Below are 23,605 nucleotides of genomic sequence, written 5' to 3'. Positions count from 1 at the left end.
TGTGCACACACACACAGAAAAGATATCTTCTATCCCAGAGCAAATAATCGCATAAAGAGCAAAGTGGACATAATATTGCTAACAGATTTCTGTTATAGTCTTTATAATGATATGTAGGAATATAAATTTTGTGTTGTACAAATTATAGATTACAGGGTACTGTAGGTACATTTTGTGCTACATAAATTAAGATTTGGAATCTAAGGCCAACGTAAATATCAAAGGGAGAACAGGCAAAAATCTGCAGGCTGCTTCAGATAATGGGAAATCCTAGATGATACGATGTTACAAGGCATGCTGGGTTGCCCGTTGAAGAGATTCTCAAACCCATTCAGGACTATATTTGAGCCCTGGCACAAATATGTCTTCATTCCTTTTGCCCGTGGGAGCTGATCTTCAGCCAGGCTATTGGCAAGGCTTTCCTGGAGCCTTTCATGGGGCAGAAACACCCAGATGTTATGGCTAAGAAAGCTCTTCTGGGCAAGCTAATATTGGTGGAAATTCATTGCTGCTTCCTCACTAGTGTGAATGAATCTGTTTTGTCGTGTCTCTGCTACCTGATTGAGTCATATTGTGCAATTCAATTATATACGTGCAGTGAGCAGACGTGTCCTCCAAAAGCAAATGCTGAATATGACTGTCCTCTTTCTACCCTTCAGGGAGAGCCAAGGGGTTAAACACACAGAAAAGAAAACAAAAGTTAGTGTAAAAGGCAAAGATGGAGCAAGAAAAATGTAGAAATGTGGCGTGAATGCATTTATGCTGTAAATGAGAAGGTCTCTGGTCATGAAACAGCATCCGTTGGAGAATGGTCCAGAGTCCTTGTCTCCGCCTGCAGAAGGGAATGGGCTCGTGCACCTCCTGGCCTTGCTTTGCCATTGAGCCAGGACATGGCCAAAATTGCAGGATTTGAGCTCTGAGGAACACATCTCTGGGTCCCATATCTAGAAATAACTTTGCTGTTTGAACACGATTCCTTTTCCATAGGTCTTCTGTTCACCAGCTCATCAGCTCACTCTTGCCTGCCTACCTGTTTAATCACTTTGTTCTGCTTTTTCATTTTCTTGTCATTTTGAGAGGTGAAATACTCTCTACAGATCCCCCTCTGCTCCTTCAGAGATTGCCTGACTCCTTCCCAAGAGCCAGCCCTGCCTTCCAGCAGACCTTTGTCTTTCTTTCTCCCACAGATAATTTGCTGCAGGAGTTTTTATCTCCTTAGCATACTATTCTTCTTTTTTTTTTTTTTCCAATCTTCTCCAAGTTTTAACAATTCTCCACAGACAATATGCCATCTGTATATCTTACCTACGTGATTTCTTCTCATTTAAATGAGGATAAATGCCACTAATGGGCTTTGAAAGGAAGCGACTCCTATGAATGTGGAATGAGCAGGAGAAGGAGTCACTGGGAATCTCAATTAGTGATCGCCTGGGAAATCTGTGCCGTGGGGAAGAGGGAGCTGGGGGACCCCAGTAGCCATGAGAGCAGGAAAGTGCACTGGACTACAATGGGATGTGGGATTATTCGATTCTTTCCTCCGCTGCTAAGGGACTGGGCGACCCTGAACAAGGGCCCAAATACACATATCCTGCAAACCTGTTGAAGATGTTATTTTCAACGTGCTGAAGACGTATTCGCTTGCATGAATGCTTCTGCACCCAAAGCTGATGGATTGCGCTAAGTACGTGCTCCATCTCCAGCAGCCAAAGCAACTTGCACTGCCTCCTTTAAACAACACCAAGTGAGTGCTGCAGCAGATTGCGGAGTGCTTATGTGTCCTTTTCCATCGGCTCAGCTGCAGGGAGGTAACTAGGGGGATTACAGTAAACCTACTGACTTTATTAGCCATTTATTTTTTTAAACATGTGAGTCGTGGCAAGTTTAAGCCCTGAACGTTTTTCTTTCTCTGTGATATGCAAAATTGTAATAAAATGGTAAGAAAAATACATATTAAGACTTCATGGATTGGATGGAGGAATTTAACCATCATAGCTAGGTCTCAGAGCAGGGTCTACCCCTATGCACACTCACAATTCATCGAGTTAGCAGAAGTAACTACACTTTTTACTGGATGTGTCATATATGGGTGGAGACATACTGGTACTGTGAACATCATCACAGGTACCTCATGGTCAAATCACCTCCCCAAGCTTTTGCATACAGAAGAGGAAAATTTCAGTTTCTAGGACTTACTCCCTACTCAGACACTGGTTCCTCACCTCATCCAAGGGAAGAAGTCAGGATGTATGCAGTCATCCTGTGGTCTTTATTCCCTTGAACCACTGGCTGCAAAGAAAGTTAATGATGTGTAGGACTCTACAGTTCTGGAGCATCATTTTTAGCCCAGGCCAAAACCACAGCTGCTGGACCTCACTGCTTTCCTCAGCAGGAAAGCCCAGTTGCTCCTCAGTCAGGGTGGGAACCACAGAGGTGCTCTCTGGGATCACTTTCTGCTCTCCCTGGAGCCCACAACAGGATAGAAATATTGTTTAAGCTAAAAGAGCAAAATTAGAGTGTTAATGAGTATTTAAGTAGAAACACCTGCAATGAGTGTCATTACTGCTATTAACTGAGTGCCATCATGGCTACTACCCTGGAAAGTATCATAAATATGAATATCAGGAAAATATTTTGCAGCCTGCAGATTCTGCTTTCTGCAGCTCTGATTAGATTATTTGGCCTCACGTGAATGAAGCCATTAGCTGGAAATGCTTTTCTTCTTATTAGCACAACCAAAAAATAACAACAGCTCCTGCAGCCTTTAAACCCTTGATTCCTTGGGAGGATATTCCTGATACAGACAGATGTTTCATTAATGCTGTTCAGGACTTCTGGTTGTTATCATATTCAGGCTCACTTATTCTGTCCTCTGCAGCAAAATGAGATTCTCATTTCTGCACCAAAATAACTTCCGCTCAGCTCGGTGAGGAGCCAGATCTCTCCAGACCAGATCCCTGATTAACAGAACTGGATCATGCTCTGTTTGAAGATCATGAGGGTTTTGTTCCTGTTTTCTATGGGATACACTTAAAGCTTTAAAATGGGTTGGATGCTGCCGGGTTGTAGAGACGTTACATGATTGTGTTTGGAGCAATAATGGCATTAAGGTACCCTGGATGATTCCTAGGGTTCATTGTACAGTGAAACAAGTTAAAAAAAAAAAAAAACAAGAAAAAAAGAAAAGAAAAGAAAAGAAAAGAAAAGAAAAGAAAAGAAAAGAAAAGAAAAGAAAAGAAAAGAAAAGAAAAGAAAAGAAAAGAAAAGAAAAGAAAAGAAAAGAAAAGAAAAGAAAAAAAAAAGTATTTTGTCCCTTTACAAGTGGTATAAATATGTGTTTGTATAATATGCGTTGACCTACAACTGGAGTATATACCCACCAACAATATATGTGTATATATATGTATCTCTCTGTACCTACCACTGTCATTTCTGTACACACTCTTTTATGTATTAAAAATTCAAACCCATACTCTTAGTGTGATTAAAAACTAGGTTTGAATTTATGGCCTTACTAAAATTGTTGGGTTTTTTGCCACTTGCTTCAATCCAGTCAGGAGTTCCCTTCTGAAGAGCTAAACACCTCCTTCATCATTAACTCATTCCTCTCCTCTTGGGACTTGCTGCCTGTCTTTCAGCACTTTTGAGTTGCATTGGTGTGCCCACATCAGACACATAAATGCTCTGCCCTGTGCAAGTGCCAGAGGGAGATGTGTTTGGAACAGGGAATGCACAAAAACACAGCAGAAATGCTGCAGCACACATGAGAATTTGCCCTGTCCTAGAAGCTTGTGCTCTCCTGAAATAGCCGCAAAGATCTGGCACAAGTGGGCAGCCAAGAGAGAACTGCAGCCCAGAATATCAATGCCTTTGGTTTTTTTTTCCCCTCTGAACTTGGCATTTCACCTTACTAGGACCCAGCAAAGGGAATTTTGCTAGCCCCTAATTACTGTGAGTCCTTTTTTCTCACTGTATAGCAGATCTGGCATTGCTCTGTGGTTTTTTTTAAATTATTATTATTCAGCAACTCTCTTTTCCTGCTAAGGATGAGGTGGCCTGTAAACTCTACCTAACTGATTTTACAAACTTAGAGTCCTTGAAGTCTGAACATAACCTGCTGCCATACACAATCTGAAAAACACTCTTAAATCCTGGGCCAGGTTGGAAAATCATGGTGTAGAACAAATAAAGAAAAGCTATAACAATAGAATACCGTTTGACTGATTTTTATCTGCCATCCAGCTTTGGAGGTCTTGTGTTTCCAAGTTTCTTTCACAGCTAGGAAATTTCACAGTGTGCATTAAATAGATGTTAGACTCAAATTCTGTAGCTAGAACTTTAAGAAAAAATAATAAATAATGCAAGACTCATGATAAAATCATGAAATGTAATAAAAATCATGAGAGATGGCAATGTTCTTATGGCATTAGTATGAAACTGCAGATTGAATCACCTTTTTCTAACTCCAAGCAAGGAACTTTACTACAAAAAAGACAAACTACCCTACCCTTAAGCGTACCTTATCCCTACCCTTGATGAAAAGCATTTCCTTGAAAGATGGTTCCTGGGCTGTGGTGTACTGGTGGTCCACAAAATCATGGCAACTGTCCAGACCCCAGAGCTCACTGGTCCCATGTTCAAGAAGGCTGTGTTAAATGAACATCTAATCTTTGCAATATTTCCACGACCCATTCCCAGTTCATTACTTGATAGTCCAGATGTGTCCCTTACAATATACCAGTCTGTGCTGCTAACCCATGAAAGTTGTGTTAAGCCATGAGAGAAGTTTCTGGATAATTAACGGCTCGACTCTTTCCCTTATCTTCTTCTTGAAAGGCTTTCTACTGCAAATTTAAATAACCATTCCCCTGTACTCAGAGCCATCCTCCTCTATGAGCAGCTTTTTGATTGAATGGGTGTAAAGGGGGTTCAGGCATAGAAATACAAATGTGGGCTGTCAGATTGAACCTGGAAGCAAACAGGCTATTTTTTTGGCCTGGTTTTAGGTAAATAATTCATTCCACTGCAGCTCACACTGTAGATATGGTGGATTAGGGGAAGAAAATATTTTTTGTGAGCTGCACTGGACACAATGAGGGAGCAGGTTTAGACCTGTACATCTGATATCCACATCTACGCTAGTTATCGAGCATGGTGTTCGTATCACCCAGTATAGTTCATGTGCACCGTATGCATCTTTGCATGACTTGATTTCCAAAGCTCCCTTTACAATGAGTGAAAGCATCCTGAGAGCTGGAATCTGGAGTGCTAAAAACATCAGTTAAAATAACGTAAATTTGGGAAACTCTTGCTTCACTGTATCTGGGATTTGAGCCGACTTATGTGAGACCAGAGCGTGGACTTTCATCCTTTATGAAACATTTGCAAGGTTAAAGTGAATGAAAAGAGGTTTAAGCGTCAAACATTGGATTTGGTTTTGCCAGCTGGGTTTCCACAGTGTCTTATGTTATTGGTCATAGCAGCAGCACTGCTTTTAACTCATTTTCAAACCTCTTACTCTGTGAATGGCAGCAAATTGCAGAAAAAGGTGCCCATCTTCTGCCGTTTTAGATCTGTCCCATTTCCTTTGCTTTTAAAGGACTTTACAGCAGCATCTGGATGAAATTTTTGCAATTAAAACCAGAACTTCTTCTCATCTATTTACTAGGGAGTTAGAAAGGTACAAATTCTGGGGTGCAAATTGCCCTGTGGATATTTTTTGCCATCAGACATGGCAGTGTGTTACTGTGAGAGGTGGTTCAGCATCCAGAAACAGGAGCTCACAGCTGAGATGATCCATGGGCCTCTTTGGATAGCATGAGAGCATTCCTTTTTTTGACTCAAAGGCTTTTATTAGTGCCATTGGGCTGTGAAAGGGGAGCCAAGGCAGGAAAGGCCAATGAGGAATGATTCATTGAGAGTGCTGAAGATATCTGAAAAAAAACCCCAACAACCGACCCTGGGGCTTGCTGTCTCCCTGAATTTCAGAGGTTCACATGCCAGGAGGTGAGAGAACTGCACAGCCCACAAATCCTTCATTGGGTGCCAAGTTGCATTGGGTCTTATTTTTCTGCTGCCTGCAAATGCAGGAGGGTATTAAGCCCACATAGCAATTCTGTCCAGCTTGCCATCTAAAGAAAGAGTGTGGTCGATGTGCCTGCCCTCATCTGACATGCTTGTCACCTTGTGGCTGTGCCAAAATTGTACTCTGCAGACCTTCAGTGATGCAGCCTTCAAATGGAAGCAACCAACTGGCTATTTATTTGCTTTAGCTTGGTGTCAGATGAGTCTCTTCCTCTGTTTGAATTTGCTCACTGAAAAGGAGCTCAGATTAGCCTGCTGGGAAACAGCTGCTGGCAGAAAAGCTAAACATTTCTCTGCATCAGCAAAAGGATCAACAAAGACCGAGGGATTTGTTGGAAGCAGAGAGAGCCTCATGACCTACCTGCTTTCTGTCTCTGCTTTGGGCTGCCAGCCTGGCTGTGGCATAGGTACCAATGGCGAGACTCATCTGACTGAATATGCATGTCCACAAACCTAGGAGATAATAGACAACAGATAATTCTCTTGGTGTTTCTTTGGGTGTGATATGCCAGCCCAACATAGCTGAGATAAATCAGGCCCTGAAAGGACCTGTTTCTTTCCACTGACTGCAAAATAGTCCCTGGGAGAACCAGCTCAGTTGAAGACCTCTGTCCTGAAGATCTCTAACATTAGAAAAGCGGACCTCATCCTTTTGGTGTTTGCAGTGGAAATATCCTCATATGAAAGTGCTCAAAAAAGCCAGTGGCCTTTAGGGGCAGAATTTGTCAGATCAAATGTAGGTGCCTATTTTAGGATGAGAAGAAACACTGCTTAAGCTCTACTCCCATAAGAAGGAATCCCAAGGTGACTGGATCACATGGAGGTAGCATCATTGTAAACAGGCAACTGAGTAAGAAGGTGCATTGAACCTTATCCCTGCCCCCGAGCAAGAAAGCTTTGGAGGGCGTGGCTGAGTGAAAACAACACAGATACTGGGAAAAATCTGGACCTCTAGGACAGACTGGGCCTGTCCTGAAAATCATGTAGACCTACTCCTCCAGACCATTCCCTAATTCATCAGTGCCTGTAACTGAGTAGATGGTGCCAGAGACTGACTCCTTCATCACCTAAGAAATATCTCAAATGGAAACTACCCTGACATCAGCAAGTGATCAGGCAGTCAGAGCATCCTATGCAGTGGGCATTCTATGACCTGCAGCCATGTTGGTTCGCAGGTCTGTGGACTCACTGACCTGAGCTTGTCAGGAGCCATGCACTCAGTGTGGGGAGGAGCATTTCAAAAGTTGTCAAGCTCACATGGGTAGGAAATTCTCCATGCTCTACTACTTGATTAACAACTTTTCCCTATGTTTATTTTGGAGTCATGTTTGAGCAGCCAACATCCCCCCTGCTGCTTATGTGAAGATGGGAGACCTCCCATTTTGTTCTCCGCTCTCATGGAGAATCAGAAGCGGATTTCCAGATTCCCATGGCATAGTGTCCCCCCTCATACCCTGCCAGCAGGGAGCTGATGGTCTCTCATTTAGCGTGGTATGGACTCCCCAGTTATCACTGAACACACCTGTGTGAATAACCACAGCCTCCCTGCTGCCTCTGTCTGCAATGGCTAGTTCAAAGCTAGCTTGCTATCAAGCTATCATTGCAATCTGTAAGGTAGATGTCCCCACGTGGCCCAAAGGGATCATTATCCTTTAAGTGAGGAAGCCTTCTCCCCTTGTCAAACAAAACCAAACAATATTGCTCAATTTCGTCTATAAATCCCTACTTCATCACTACGCGTGACTCCCTCTCCACCCAGGCCAGTACAGTGTTCATCCCTCTCACTCCTGGGAGTGATAAAAGCATTAATTTATGAGGAAAGGATTATGACTGAACTGCGGCCATGCGTGACTTGAGAATCAAGTCACCACAATAATTGATTTTTCCTCTTTCTCTCCTGTCTGATACTCATCTCTCAGGCTGGGCCTTTTGATTTATAACATTATTATTAAAAACAAATAAGTTCCTCCAATTACAATTTCAATAACCTATTGATTTTTCTCAACTCTTGTTCCATGCGCTGTTCATCCAGTGTACACAGCTTGCACTTTGTTTTGATATATGTATTCTCAAACTGATGCCTTCCTCTGGGATGAATCATCCTGCCTGACAAACCCATTAATAAACTGTGAAGCATGGAGGGGACATGGAGGTGGAGGATCAAGGAAAGGTAGGTTCAGGGTAGAAATAAACTATGGGTTGTGAGGGAGCTGTTGTCATCCTGTAATGGATTCATTCAGTGTCTGCAGGGCAGTAGGTTGTCAGAGACTGTGATGTGATGCCCATGTTCACAAGGATGTTGCCAGACTCCACGATCTTTCTTGAAGATCCATTATTTCCTTTCCAGGACACCTCTCCATTTCTTTATCTCCAGATTGCTTTTTTTAGGACAATAAGATTACATCCATTGTCAGTTCAATAAGGTGGACCTTTGGTTATACTTTAGATGACTGACATTATTAACCCAGGAATGGAAGAAGTCTTCATTTTCTACATATTTGGTTTAGAAAGAGATGAGTTCCACCTCTGCAAGTAGATCTGTTTTAGACTACAAAACAACAACAACAACAAAATCCGACTAGGAAAACCACAAATCTCTATCAACATCTCTTTTGCTGTCTTACATTTTGCCTCTACTATTGGGCATATGCCAGGAGGGGGTCTTAATAAAGTATGACAGTTAATTCTGTTACCTTTCTGGCACCATGTACCACACTAAAAAAAAGGTACTTTATGGCAATGTAGGAGAAAGTTTTATTGGCAACTTTCTCTGAAAATATGTCAGCCACGCATGAAATACTCGTTTTAAGTCCTGAACGTGCTGCTGAACGAAGACATATGTGTATAAGGGAATATGGCCAAAGTAGGCAACATCCAGAATATCTGATTCACCAAGTTGTAGTGCCATTAAATCATCTTGCAAATCTTGAGCTCAGGTTTAAATTCTTTAGCTTAAGGAAGAGGTCTGTTCTACAGCATTTCTGGCAATAAATCAAGGTATTAATTAGAGAAGCATAGGAAACACCTACTATTTTCTGGAAGCAGAATTTTTTAAAGCTTCTACATATCCTGCCCAGTAACAAAAGTCACATTTTGATTATCCCCAATTACAGCTGCTATGATTCAGGGCTTGGATCAAAGCACTCTGAAGTCAACCAGAGTCATTTCACTCACTTTGCTGTTCTTTGTATGAGGCCATATATGAACACTTTCCATCCTCAGATGGCATTGCAAACCTGAAATAATGTTCCCTATTCATCAGATGAAAACATTCTGTTAAGGGAATGATAAGGTTGCCAAGAACATTCAAAAGGAGGGAAATGCCAGCCTTTGAGATGCCTGAACAACATTAATAGACAACCCTGGTGTGAATTCATTTTTATGGAGGTTTAAACAAAATCCTGTCTGCAGGAAATTCTTAACAGAGTCTGGAGTAAGGCCCAATTACGGTTCCTGTCTCATAAAAGCAAAAATAAAACCTTTTCACTTCTTACAAATGTCTTGCCCTTATAATAACTTGTGTTGGGGATTTTCAATATGTTGACATTTCTGTAGTGAAGATGGGAGCTGGAGAGATTGATCCTTAATCTCTGAAGACCCAACATGGTCCCTTGAGGAGCTGTGAGCTCTGGGAAGCACTGAGGAGGCTGGAGGGGCTTGTGAAGTCCTGAAGGTTTTGGTTGTTAAGCCTAGGTTTGAAAAATGCATGATGGAAGAGTAGGCTGGGGCAGCATATGGAGTTTTCCCTTCTGACAGCAGCTCTGAAAAATTCTGCTTTTCACTCTGAAATGAATTTTCCTCCCTAAGAAAACTGAAATTTCCTATGGATCAGAGATGTTGAATTTCGGCTTTGTTTTTGTATGTTCCCCTTCAGTGGTGAGGGGCATTGCAACCTCTCTTTGTTGATGTTTGAACTTGTGGGACATCTCATCTTTATCACATCAGAGCACCTTATGGACACCAGTTAACCTGCCCCTATGACACTGGGGATGTCACTGTCATGCCACACTGGATTCTTCTCAAGCTCTTCTGTTTCACATTTCCTTGTGTTGTTTTTGTCCTGTACATTCATCTATTGCCCTTTACTCTTGGCTTTTTGGGGGTAGTTCTGCCTTTGCACAGCAACCCGTTTGGGTGCCCAGATCCATGTCATGGACCTGTTGCTACCTAAATACAAATCTTTAACAGTTATATCAGCAGCAAAATCCTATGAGCAACTTACATTTTAGAGAACTGAAACCAGAGGCATAGAGCACAATCAATTTGTACCAGATGACCAGAGATGCTTTTGGGTGAGCATGGAATAAATGTGGAAAGACAGCCCAGTAGGCTGAGTACTAGCTGGTGAACAACAGACAGTATTTTTCCTTTGTTTCTGTACCTTCACAATCCTTTTCTGAAATTTTTGACAAGGCATTCTTATCTAGAGCTCTCAAGGGTCCAGGGGCATCAGCTTACAGCTCTTGGAATTCCTACAGTGATCTCTTCTCCCAGCCATGAGGTTTCTTCTCCCACTGCAGAGAGCTCACTCTGGAGTACCTGCCATGGTTTGTAGCCCAGCTAGCAAAGTAAATCTGGCTCCTAGTTTCTTTCCTTTACATCACAGGCTGTTATTTAGGGTGGCTCAACAGCTGTTTCACACACACATCTAGGAACAGATGTGGCAGAGTGATAATAGAGAGGAACTGCTCCAGCTGTACCAAGACAAGCCATGCCTACCAAGAAAGCAGAGCCCCGAAGTGCTTAAATCCCACAATTAGACACTACAGAGTTCCTCAGCAACCCTGCTCTAAAGACACCCAACTTCTTGCCAGGGCCACGTGCAAACCAATGGGGGTTGAGTCCACACTACACAAGTCTGTCTCTGCTATGGTGATCATTGCATGGTTGACACCAGTATGCCCACAAATCTCCTGGTGTGGAAGGATGTGAACTTTGGCAGTTGCTACTCCCAGTATGTCTTGTCTCATTCAGGTATGGCAGTAATTATGCAATAAGAGGGAAAAAAGAATCTCTTGGTGCATGTTGTGTTTCTGAGCAAGAACAAGCCACCATGGTGTTAACAACAGAAATCACAGTGTAGCCAGTTCTTGGTGCTTTCGATGGAATTCCTCTTCCCTACTTCAGGTATCTACAGAGTAGGGTCTCCATGTGAGCTAGCTGTCTTGGTTGCTATTACTGTCTGTATTATTGCAGTCTGTAAGTCAGTGGAGTTGAGGCCATGAATCATCTAACTAAACATAGGGACCTACTCTGCTCTTTCAATGTAGCTGATTTCTAGACAGGTTTCACGTTCTCTTTCACCCCAAACATTAGCTGCCTAAATTACTCTGGGTTATGATGTATAACTTCTCTCTACTTGCCATGTGGAATAAAGATCCTGGTTTTATGCATCAAACACCCTGTGTACAGCTTTCAGGCAGCCATGGACTCTAATCTGCCAAGGGCTTGAGGGTAGGAAGGATAGGAAAAGGAGGCATTGCAATATTGTGCACCCGAGTTCATAGGTGAACTGAGCTTGCATTGAGTTCTTCAGCTGTAAATCAGTGTTGTTGGTAACCATCTGATCTCATGAGCTGGCACACATGAGTCCAAAGGAATTGTCTTAAGAAAGACAGCAGGGGCTATCATCACTAACAATCATTATGAAAACTTAGACTCAGACTCATAAGACCTTCTTTGCTCCGTGTCCCATTCTGTCCTTGATTAGTCTGAGAACAAGGAAAAGTTTGAGCAAGTGCCTGTCCTTTTCAAAGACATCCCTGACAGTAATTCCTGTTTTCAGGCGCTTTCTGAATTTGAAGATTTCCAGCAATAACTAATTTTCTCATTAGAAAAAAAAAAAAAATAATCTGAAACTCCTGCCATTCCTTCTCTCTCTCCCTTGATCCACTTCTCATTCATCATCCATTTATTTTGATAGAATTTAACATTAAAATTATTTATATCAGGAGGTATATAGTAGCCTGCTGAGGCTGTCTTAAGGTCTACACGAGCAACACTTGCATACAGTGGAGCTAAGGGGCAGCCTAATGGTTTATGGTTGCAGCTGTGTAAGAATGCTATTAACTCCTCCTTATAGTTTTTATTTCCAAGCCATTATTGTATACATTTCATCTAAGCCAAGAAAATGATAAGCCCCTTCCTAACTTGTCCTTGGAAACCTGCCAGTGAATGGGAAACCTGTGATAAGGGCAGCAAACATCTTTCAGAAGAGCATCTGCTTCTGAGAAGGGAGAAGTGCAGCTTGCAGACAGACTGATACAAGGAAAAGGAAGATGAAAGCATGGGGAGTCCTCTGTCTTGCTATTTGCATGATGGGAAACAAGGCTTTAAAGGGTACCTGGAGGAAAGGCTTCAGGGAGGAGAATTAGAAAAGGTGGAAAAGATTGATCCTAGATGAAGGGATCACAGGCTGCATCTGGCATAGCCATGCAAGGTGATGAGAGGCTGATAAGGGGCCTTCAGTGCTTCACCTTCTCTCTTGCCATTCCCTAATCTTGTAGCCATGGAGGAAAAGTGTTTTCACACTGCTAGGTGGAGTAAGGACAGGTGAATTATAATGGGTTGCATCCCTATCATCCTTGAGTCTAAATGTCAGCTCACACATAGGCATTGGACTTCATGTATTAGAAGAAATTTGTCCTTTATTTGCATTGCAGTTGGTCCAGGAGGGACGCTTCTCCTCTCCCGTATTTCTGATGCATCCTTGCCCAGAGAAACCTTCACAGATTCAGCTATTAGTGACAGAAACATCTGGAGACCTAACAGGGAACAGGATCCTCTTCTTCAAAGATCTTACCACCCAATGACTCTCAGGAAGATGAGATGAACAAAGCACCATGATGGAGCAGATCGGTAGAAGAATGGTAGAGATGGAAAAGCATTTGTTCAGTGACATGAAGAGAAATCTGTACCTCAATTTCAAGTCCAGTTTCACCCTATAGGACTTCATGCACCTGTCTAGGGCAACTAAACGAGATATGGCTACCCCTACAGGCAACAAGGAACTAACTGGCTTCAGAGAGTGATTTGGACCTTAGGAGACTGAGTAGCCCCTTGGGTAGCCATTTCTCTCAACTGTGCAGAGAGGGAGTTTACGGTGAGCACAGTCCTGACCTAGGTGCTTGGAGGTAGATAAATGAATGCCCAGGTCCACTTTTACTTGCTAAAGTCCATGTATGGTACATTATACATTAAAATATACTACTTACAGAGGAACTCTGCTCTTCCTGTTGTGCTGTGGACCTCAGGCACTGTAAGGAGTTTGTGGAAGTTTTTATGGGCATCAGTTTTCCCCACATCTCTTCCCCCACCTGTCCTACCGTACCTCTCTATTGAACAGCGTTCTCTCCAATTAAGATAAAAAGTTAAGGCTTAGTGGCAGAATTATTATTATTATCAGCACAGTTTGCGACTCATAAAATTGCAACAACTGCTCTGTTTCATGTCAAGGGGGGGTAATTAAGCAAGATCATCTATAGCACCAGGTGGTGATTCATTCAAAACAGGAGCTGGTATAGCAGAGCTCAAGTGCCCACTGGACAGTGCTGTATATTTCACAGACCATGAAATATATCCAATGTTGGTTTTTATCCCCCAGCAAGCTAGTAAGTTGTTTTTAATAGGGCTTTAAATATTTTTTAATTGGCATTTTATTTTTCTCTAGGAAAGATGCAAAGAGGCTGTTGCAAAATGGGACAGGATCACTTTTACTGCCATCATCCTTCTCGTGGGATCGCAGGGAGAATACCAATCCCACCCTCGTGTGCAGAATGAAGGGAGCAGGAGGAACTGGATGGCAGATAATCTGTGCCAGATTTTAGGAAGCTGAAGTCTTGTGCTGAGCATATGAGCTGGCTTTGCCCATGCTCTGGATGCGAATGAGTGCAATGTGAAAACCAAGTAATTGAGTTACTGTGGGGTCGGCTCTAGGCTAATGCACCTTGCAGTTTTCTCAGGCTGATTAGCAGAAGCCCAGCACTTGTAAATACAGTTACATGGCATCCTGCTTAGGGCTGGACTCCTGGTTTAGGGCTAAGCATTAGAGCAGTATGAAAAGCTTTGGGGATAACTTTGTTCTGAGGTGATTACCTAAACCTACTGACATCTGGTTTTGCCACAGCAGAACCTGTTTTCAGTGTATTGAAACATACCCTGATACTTCTTTACTGTGAGGGTGGTGAGACACTGGAACAGGTTGCCCAGAGGAGTTGTGGATGCCCCATCATTGGAAATGCTCAAGGTTGGATGGGGCTTTGAGCAACCTGATCTAGTGGAAAGTAACCTTGCCCATGTGTGCTGGTTTTGGCTGGGATGGAGTTAATTTTCTTCGTAGTAGCTAGTATGGGGCTATGTTTTGGACTTGTGCTGGAAACAGTGTTGATAAGAAACAGTGTTGATAATACAGGGATGTTTTTGTTATTGCTGAGCAGTGCTTACACCACATCAAGGCCTCTTCTGCTTATCACACTGCTCAGCCAGCGAGTAGGCTGGGGGTGCACAAGAAGTTGGGCGGGGACATAGCCGGGACAGCTGACCCCAACGGACTAAAGGGATATCTGATACCATATGACACCATACTCAGCAATAAAAAGCTGGGGGAAGAAGAAGGAAGGGGGGACATTTGGAGTGATGGCGTTTGTCCTCCCAAGTAACCGTTATGCGTGATGGAGCCCTGCTTTCCTGCAGATGGCTGAACACCTATCTGCCCATGGGAAGGAGTGAATGAATTTCTTATTTTGCTTTGCTTGTGTGCACAGCTTTTGCTTTACCTATGAAACTGTCTTTATCTCAACCCATGAGTTTTCTCACTTTTACCCTTCTGATTCTCTCCCCCATCCCACTGCAGGGGGGGTGAGTGAGTGGCTGTGTGCTGCTTAGTTGCTGGCTGGGGTTAAATCACGACACCATGGCAGGTGGGTTGGAACTAGATGATCTTTAAGGTCCCTACCAACCCAAACCATTCTATGATTCTACTGGAACCTGATCTCATTCTAGGGCTTCTTTTTGTGGTACTGAAATAATTTGTTGCAGTACAAGAACTCATTTTCTACCCATATGTACAGGGTCCTGGCATTTTCCTTCCTTGAAAATTGGGCATAGTTATTATTACCCAAAGCCAGATGCAAACCAAACCTGTCAACTACTTGATTTTTGAAGGTTTATTTCCAAACAATTCAGAGACATTCTTTCTCTCTTTTGACCATGAAATGGGCCTTCACAATTTTCAGATTCAACCCACGCTCCTGCCAGGAATATTGTCTCCTAGCCACTCAGGACTGCTGTCAATGAATACAGCTTTGAATAATGATTCATTTTCCACCCACTGATCACACCTTCATCTGCCCCTATCATTCATTTTTACCTAAGTCTAACACCCAGCTCAACTGTCTGCTCTGAAACACATTGTGGGAAGTGCAGTGGTTGACTGTGACGGGTGGTATATGCTTAGGAAATCCCCTTTTCTTCTAGGATAGTAAGAGAAAAAGGACTTAATATTTGGTAGATGGAGTATGAGAGACCAGCAGAGTAACTTCCATGGCCTTCCCTTTCTCTCATTTTGTGAGTGCAAATGGTACTAATGTAAACTTCGTAGGCATGCTGTAAAAAAGGCGTTTGCTGAAAACCTCTCCAGCACACACAGAGTTAAAGGATAAATGGGCAGAAAAAAATGTGGCTGCTAAATGCTAGAGACTTTTCCTGGGTAAAATTACACCCCAGAAAACTCTTATTCCATATAGATTTCCACCTCCTATGTTGGCCAAAGGTATAAAGTACAGATGTACTCCATAATGCATGTTAGTAGTACGGAGCCATTTGTTGGAAATCTAGTTACTGCTGGGGATGGACTCAGATGCCTCAGCATAGCTGCTAAGTCCCAGCTTGGACACCAAAGAGCACGTGAGACACAGGTTAAGCTGATATGAATCAGGACCACGCTCCTCTGGTTTGGTGCCTGCAGGACAAGAGATAACCCTAGGGCATCTTGTTTGCCTCTGGGTGCCCTGAATCACACCCAGACTGAATCATGCCCAGACTGTCTCATTAGACTGACTTTAGGAACCAACACATCACCAGCATCAGTGTACTTTGATATTAGTAGTGGCCTTTTAATCATTTTAAATCCAAGCTAGGCTAAAGTTAGAACACATAAAAGGTCCAAAATAGACACCAGAGTTACAAAGTTTTATAAAAACATGGGATTTCAGAAATTTAAAAAATACTAAACCATGTGCTTTATACTATCAAATTGTATCCCAGAGAGGTGCAGCTTTTCCCCCTAAATGAGCTGATGAAGCAGGAGACTCTACAGGCTTTCTGGAGGGGCGTCAGCACCTGTGCTATTCTCAGGATCTAACATCCTTTTTATTGCTCTCTCTGGGGATTATTCTGGTTTAAAACTTCCTATCTTGGAGGTTTTAAAGTTGAATGAACTTCCTGTGACCAGTTCCCTGTTTTCCCTTCCAGTTATAGAAATGCTCGTGTCCCTTGGCGGTGGTGAAAGGGAGTTACCGCTTGCCTGGGGATTAAACAGAGCCTGCTCAGGTATTTAGCTAATGTATTGGTCAAATCTTCCTCTAGAGTGAAGGGAAACACCATTCCCCACCTGTTACAGCAATGCCCAAACTTCTGGGAACTTTACCCATGCAGCGAAGCTTCTTTTTTATGTGCACATGAAGACAGGAATAGTGCCCTGTAAGAATGTATACGTCAGAGTAATGGTTATAGATCATTGCTGCCCTCAACTGACCCGAGACTGTTTTGTAGAGCTTGGCCCCATAGCTGGTTAGGGGAGGTGGAGAAATTGCAATGGATCCATGATACTAGTCGGAAGAGGTGGCTGCCACTTCTACCTCTGCTCCTGAACTGAGCTGTGACTTCCACGCAATCATTTCACCCCTCCTGGGCTTTGACTTTGCTGTTCACTTACCACGCTTTGTTAATTGCTTTGAAATCTATGATGAAAGGAGCTACCTGGCTGCAGGCTGTCACTGATGATTTATGTCATGTGTTAAATGCATTGGCTTTTAACTCTGTGCAGCAGCCTACACACACACCCCCCCCCCCCTTCAATAGCTTGGCAGCTGCAAGAGTGGCTTTAAAAAGTACGGTTGGTATTATAACAATTTCATCAACTCACAGGGATAATAAACAGGTAATTGAGTTTTGGTTGTTCTCTCCTGTCCTCGTGTTGCCTCTGTGCTCCACTCGCCTTGGCATTTCTCTCTTAGAAGAGCATCAGCTGGGAAAAAAGGTCAAGGGTCTACGAGGACATCTGCTTCCATGAGCACCACTGGCCATCACGCAGGGGATGTTGTTATCTGACACATCATACTAATCTCCCCCTGGTCTCCCAGGGCATTTTCTGTAAGGTATATTTCTTGAGCTAAGCCAGAGCTCTCTCTTATTATATGACCCAGAAGAACAGGCATGTCAGGGATCTGATGATCATCTACCACTAGGAAACCCGGCACATGTGATTTCATGCACTGGGAGTCAAAAGAGTTAAGAGGTCTGGAAGAGTCTAAATGAGCAGGACTCAGCCAGACCGCTGCAGGGAACTGATGGGCAAGAAATGACTTTGTTGAAGCATATTTCATCTCCCATTAACAGAAATGAGGCACAGCTCTACTGTGTAATCATTTGTACCTCCCCGGTACATCTAATTTGATAGGTATCTCAATGATCAGTTTAGCTAGTGAGCAATTAAAGACTAATTTGCATCTGCACATGAGATTAAAATGCTGGATGGATTAATTTTTAAAAGCTGCTACCTTTCATAGAAGACAGCATTAACTGATTGGATGTATACATAATATGGGATAGCATTTCTCCTTACAAAGAGGCACTGCCATGAAACTGAAGAAAATCTCTGCTTTGGTCAGCACACTTATCGCAGGTGATAAATATTTTCACCAGCAATTCTAGGTAAAGATAAGGCTTGTTGCATGGCTTCATTCCAGTGAAACTCTAACTACCGCAATATATGAAGTTTATCATCCACGTAAGTTGCAATGAAGCAATTTTCATGCCAACCTGCGTTAAATACATCGACTAGAGTATATGTTGCGGCATAAGGAATAGAACTTCTCTTCCAGTAACACGCATGTCTACGTTTGTGTTAAAGAGCTGGGAAAATGCTACTAGCAACCCTGGGATTGAGCTGGGTGGAGTATCCCGAGGCAGAATCTGTTTGCGCAGGAAAACATGTCGATCTGTCAGCAGTGAAATGGCACATGGGAAAAGGCAGTTTTTTCATTGCAAAAAATATTGGGCAAGATTATTTTTTTATATGCTGCAACACCCAGTGGAGTTGTGCCCAGAGAAAACATAAAAACTCCATTTGCAGGGCTGAAATGACTGCGTGTTTTGTCAACGGAGCAAGAAGAAGAAGAAGAAGAAGTATACATGTAAAGAAAATAAATAGATTTTTTTTTACAAGCTGAGATGGAAAAACAAGTTTCAAAATGACTGACATTCAGTTTGATCCCACCCCCTTCTGGAGCTCTGGAAGATTCCTGATCCACAGTAATTTTCATTATTTTGTATTTTTGATCCAGTTTGGGATAAGAAAAATGTAAAATCCTGAAATTTCTTTTCTGGTAGGGAGTCAGTGGTCGCCTAGCAATAATTGGGATATGTATATGTTTACATGCAAACACACACAACCACAAAATGAAGAGACCCAGCACACACTTACTCTCAGAAGTTCTGTATATAGTCCAGTCTATTAAATATACTGTACTTCAAATGTATATTTTTCTGAGGCTGACAACTTGTCACAACCTCCACTCCATCAAGAGAAGCTATATCATTTTTTGCTCTGCAGGCTAAGCAGTTTCAGGCCACATAGGTGCCTGGATGAAAAATGTTCCCTCTGAGTCAGCGATGTGCTGCTACAGCATTTCGCAAAGGGTTTTCTCCTGCTGGCAAAGCCAGGTAAAATGTGGTCCTGGCTGTCTGGTGCTGTCTGAGTGCCGAGTAGCGGCAGCTGTCTTTGATGGGTCTGGGAATGATGCCTCTGAATATCAAACTCTGGGTGTTTTAAACGCTATCTTGGCATGTGGGAGTGGAGGGCCTTTTGCAAAATAAGGATGCACCTACTGTACTTGGGTTCATCCCAATGGAACCTGCCTGCCAAGCTGAACAAAGCTGAACACTGGTGAAATGCAGCCACCTTTGGCCTATCTCCATCCCAACACTGAACCTTAGGGACCGTATCACGGCTGAACACTGGAGACAGGATCATCACTTGGGTCCTTAGTGAGAAGGATGGACCATTGAACACCTGCAGGCTTGAGGTTCTGAAGGTCTCCGCTGAGCACTCAGTTCCACGTGGTTGGGGTAAATGATTTAATTACAGCAATCAATGGGATAATACTCCCTTTATTTGTACTCAGGGTTAGCTTAGAAACATTAATAGCCTCTGTAAGGGGACTGCACTCTGCTGAAGAGCTTAACACTACAACAATGTAGACAATAAAATTTTGATTTTGGTGTTAGTATTAAGGGTATGGTTTTTTCTGTTCACATATATGGGTGTTTATGCAAAAAAGTCAAGGCCAGACAGTATAAGCCCTTGAGTACAAAACTTGTGTAGCAGCTTAGAATCATAGAATACCAGGTTGGAAGGAACCTCAAGGATCATCTGGTCCAACCTTTCTTGGCAAAAGCACAGTCTGGACAAGATGGCCCAGCACCCTGTCCAGCTGAATCTTAAAAGTGTCCAATGTTGGGGAATCTACCACTTCCCTAGGGACATTATTCCAATGGCTGATTGTTGTCATTGTGAAAAATTTTCATCTTGTGTCGAATTGGAATCTTCCCAGGAGTAACTTGTACCCATTATGCCTCATCTTTTCCATGTGACTCCTTGTAAAAAGGGATTCTCTTCTTTCCTTCCAGAGTTTTCCTGGTGGGCAGATAGCAGGAGGGAAGTGAAAAAAAAACCCAAAGAAACCAACAAACCAAGCCTGAAATTCACAATGTGCTTTAATTATGATATAACAACATTAATGACTTCTTGGTAATAGCTTGGGAAATTAATTAGCATGTCATTTGCAAAACGGAGTACCGCTTTTCTTCCATTTTCACTTTTCTGGTCTTGTTAGGGCCTGTGATACTATCAACGCTCATGTCCAATCTAGTTAAAATTGCAATAACTCTTGAGAAACAATGACTTTAAAAAAACCTGCACATAGATTAAGAGAGGCTGATACCTCTCAAGGTCATGCAATTCTTCTGCTGGGTATTTCTAATTTACCTATTAAGAAAGTGTATGTGTGTGAGACTTTCCCCACCCCGGCACTTCTTGCTGACTTCTGATCATGAAAGGTGTTTTCCAGATACATTCATGAATCATCAGGGTTTTTAAGGGGACAACACCTCAGTCCACAATGGAAATTTCCTTCCAGACCACCTTGGTAAATGCTGGTAATAGGAAATTTGCTATCCTTCCTACTAGATTTTGTGTTGCTCCTGCATAGTATTAGGAAAGATCAGTTCCCAGGAGAAAAATGGACTGTTTGGTTTGCTTGAAATAAATTCAGGAATCTGAATTCATGCCTATCCATGCAGCAAAAGTAATCTCAGATTCTGATATTGTTTCTTTCAGTGGTAACCTTGGGAGGGAAGTGAGGAAAAATCATGTAGGAATAAACTACTTAGTTTTGTATGGAACAGCAAATATTGAACAACCCATTTCCTAGGAAGGTTAGGATAAAAGGCATTAAGAGCTGTGGGAATAGGATCCCAAACCCATAATCTCCCTAAGCCGGAAATCCTTCACTGGTGTATCACAGAATCAGGAAAGAGAGAAGGTCTTATCATATTTTTCCATTTTTGTTTTGAGATATAAGGAGCAGTCAGCAGGTTCCTTCCTCAAACCATTTTAAAAATACATAAAGCACAAACACACCTCCACCTTTGCTTTACTGACCAGGAAATAAGAAAAATGTCACCAAATTCAGATCCCTCCATAAAGCAACCTTCAGCCTAAAACCTCTCTCCTCCCAGCAACTGTCCTCACCTGTTTCCTTTCCAGGCACATAAATTAGTACTTTCCACAGGGATCCACAGAGAACTTCTAAATGGGTACAGCTCATAGCAGAGCAGGGCATTTCCCTGTGCTGAGGAATTTGTCTCTTTATTGGCATGGTCGTTAAAGCAAATGCAAGCCAGGTCCTCAAGGTTCAAGAGCATGTGGCACCAAACCAGGTTGCAGAGCTCATCTCTCAGCCCCCCTCTCCTGCTCCATACACGTTGCTCACAGCCAGACTGGTGACCAGCAATGCCTACACTTTGGCAGCTGAGCTGAGGCTGAGACGTGGCTCTCAAGATGAAGGATAATCAGCTGGGAGGAGATCCACCATATTGGAGATTCCCAAATCCCAGCCTTTGAGGATGTTCTGATTTAAATCAGCTTCTTACAGCTGTTCACATTCCCTCAAGCCCCTCAAACGCCCTGTACAAGGGAGATTTGATAAGGGTAAATCTTGCTGCAGGAAAGGTAGGGACAGCACACCCTGTCCCCAGACATTTCTGCTGACTGGAGACAGGGTTCAGAGAGTCACGGAAGTGCCTCCAGGTGCAATTTCTTGAGGAGTGGATGCGAGAAGTTGCAGCTCTGCACCTGCAGTTATTTGTTTTAAGTACGTTTCAATTTCCGTTTAATGGGTAAGGAAACATCCTGCTATCACTCAAATTTGCCTTTGATTGCCTTTTTTTCTTTACAAGTTAAAAAGTAAATGAAAATACAAGATATCCAATATGAACAAAATTATACAATGTCCTGAAAAGTTAAATGCACCCAAATATCACCCCTGCACAGCTCTTGCCATGGACATCAATTGTGGTCTTAGCTTTGCAGGAGTGTGTTGTGGTTTAACCTGGCAGGCAGCTAAACACCACACAGCTCTTTGCTCCCTCCCCCCAGTGGGATGGGGGAGAGGAGCGGGGAAAAAAAAAGTAAAACCCATGGCTTGAGATAAAGACAGTTTAATAGGATAGAAAAAGAAGGGAAAATAATAATAATACTAATGATAAAAGAATATACAAAACAAGTGATGCACAATGCAATTGCTCAACCAGCTCGCCCAGCCAGTCCCTGAGCCATGATCACTGCTCCCTGGCCAACTCCCCCCAGTTTCTATACTGAGCATGATGCCATATGGTATGGAATAGCCCTTTGGCCAGTTGGGGTCAGCTGTCTTGGCTGTGCCCTCTCTCAGCTTCTTGTGCACCTGGCAGAGCATGGGGAGGTGAAAAGTCCTTGACTTAGTATAAGCACTGCTCAGCAACAACTAAACCATCAGCGTGTTATCACATTATCTTCATGTGAAATCCAAAACAGCACTATGCCAGCTACTAGAAAGAAAATTAAGTCTATTCCAGCTGGAAACAGGACAGTATCCACCCCTTATTCTATACCATCTATGACATGCCGAGGTCCCACACCTTCCAATACATTCCAATTAATCACCACCACCTTTCCTGTCTTTTGATATAAACACACAGATATCATTCCCTTAGTCCATGGGCCATCCCTCTAAAATGTCCATTGAGTTCACTTAGTCCATGACGTTGGGCTCCATCTGTCATAACAGTCTTTCAGGGCAGGAGAGGTGGTGTGTGGTGTTGGATTGTTGCATGCTGAAGCCAGTTCTGGTTCCATCACCACTGCACTTGTTTGGTTCTATCATCACTGTACTTTGCTTGGTTTCATCAAAGTTCATTCTTCATTAATCGGGGTGATTCTTACTGTAATACCATTGATATGGCATATAGCCACCACAGAAGTGATGACATACAGTATTACCTAGCAATTAACATCATACAGTTTAAATAATTGGCTATTCTCACAAAAAATCAAATCCCCTTGAGGTACACATGGGACCTCCTCATCCTTCCACATTACCCACCAAGCGCACCCAGGTCCTTGAGCAAAAGCAATCCCACGAATGGGTTTGCCTTTGCCTGAGGCAGGAGTAACCCAGACTGTCTTCCCCAGCGTATTTTTTATGAGCACTACTGGGACTTTATCCCCTTCACCATACGGCACGTAAAAGTTTGATTGGGCAGGGCCAGCTCGATTGGCAGATCCCCTCGTGTTGACTAACCAGGTGGCCTTTGCTAAATGTGTATCCCAATGTTTGAACGTCCCACCACCCATTGCCCTCAGTGTAGTCGTTAGCATTCCATTGTATTGCTCGATTTTCCCGGAGGCTGGTGCATGGTAGGGGATGTGACAGACCCACATCCCCTATCGTACGCCACACCCACGGTATGTCACAGGGATGTGATATGCTGTGCTCTTTGGCCCAGGTGTCTGTGAGGTTGTTTCAGAAATGCGTCCCGTTGTCTGACTCAGATCTTTCTGGGGTGCCATGTTGCCACAGGACTTGCTTTTCAAGGCCCAGGATAGTGTTCTGGGTGGTGGCATGGGGCATGGGACATGTTTCCAGCCATCCGGTGGTTGCTTCCACCATTGTAAGCACATAGCCCTTGCCTTGGCGGGTTTGTG

Source organism: Mycteria americana, chromosome 2 (assembly GCF_035582795.1).
Source record: "Mycteria americana isolate JAX WOST 10 ecotype Jacksonville Zoo and Gardens chromosome 2, USCA_MyAme_1.0, whole genome shotgun sequence".
NCBI lineage: Eukaryota > Metazoa > Chordata > Aves > Ciconiiformes > Ciconiidae > Mycteria > Mycteria americana.
The sequence above is the reverse complement of the archived record's forward strand: the minus strand, read 5'-3'. Positions refer to the sequence as shown.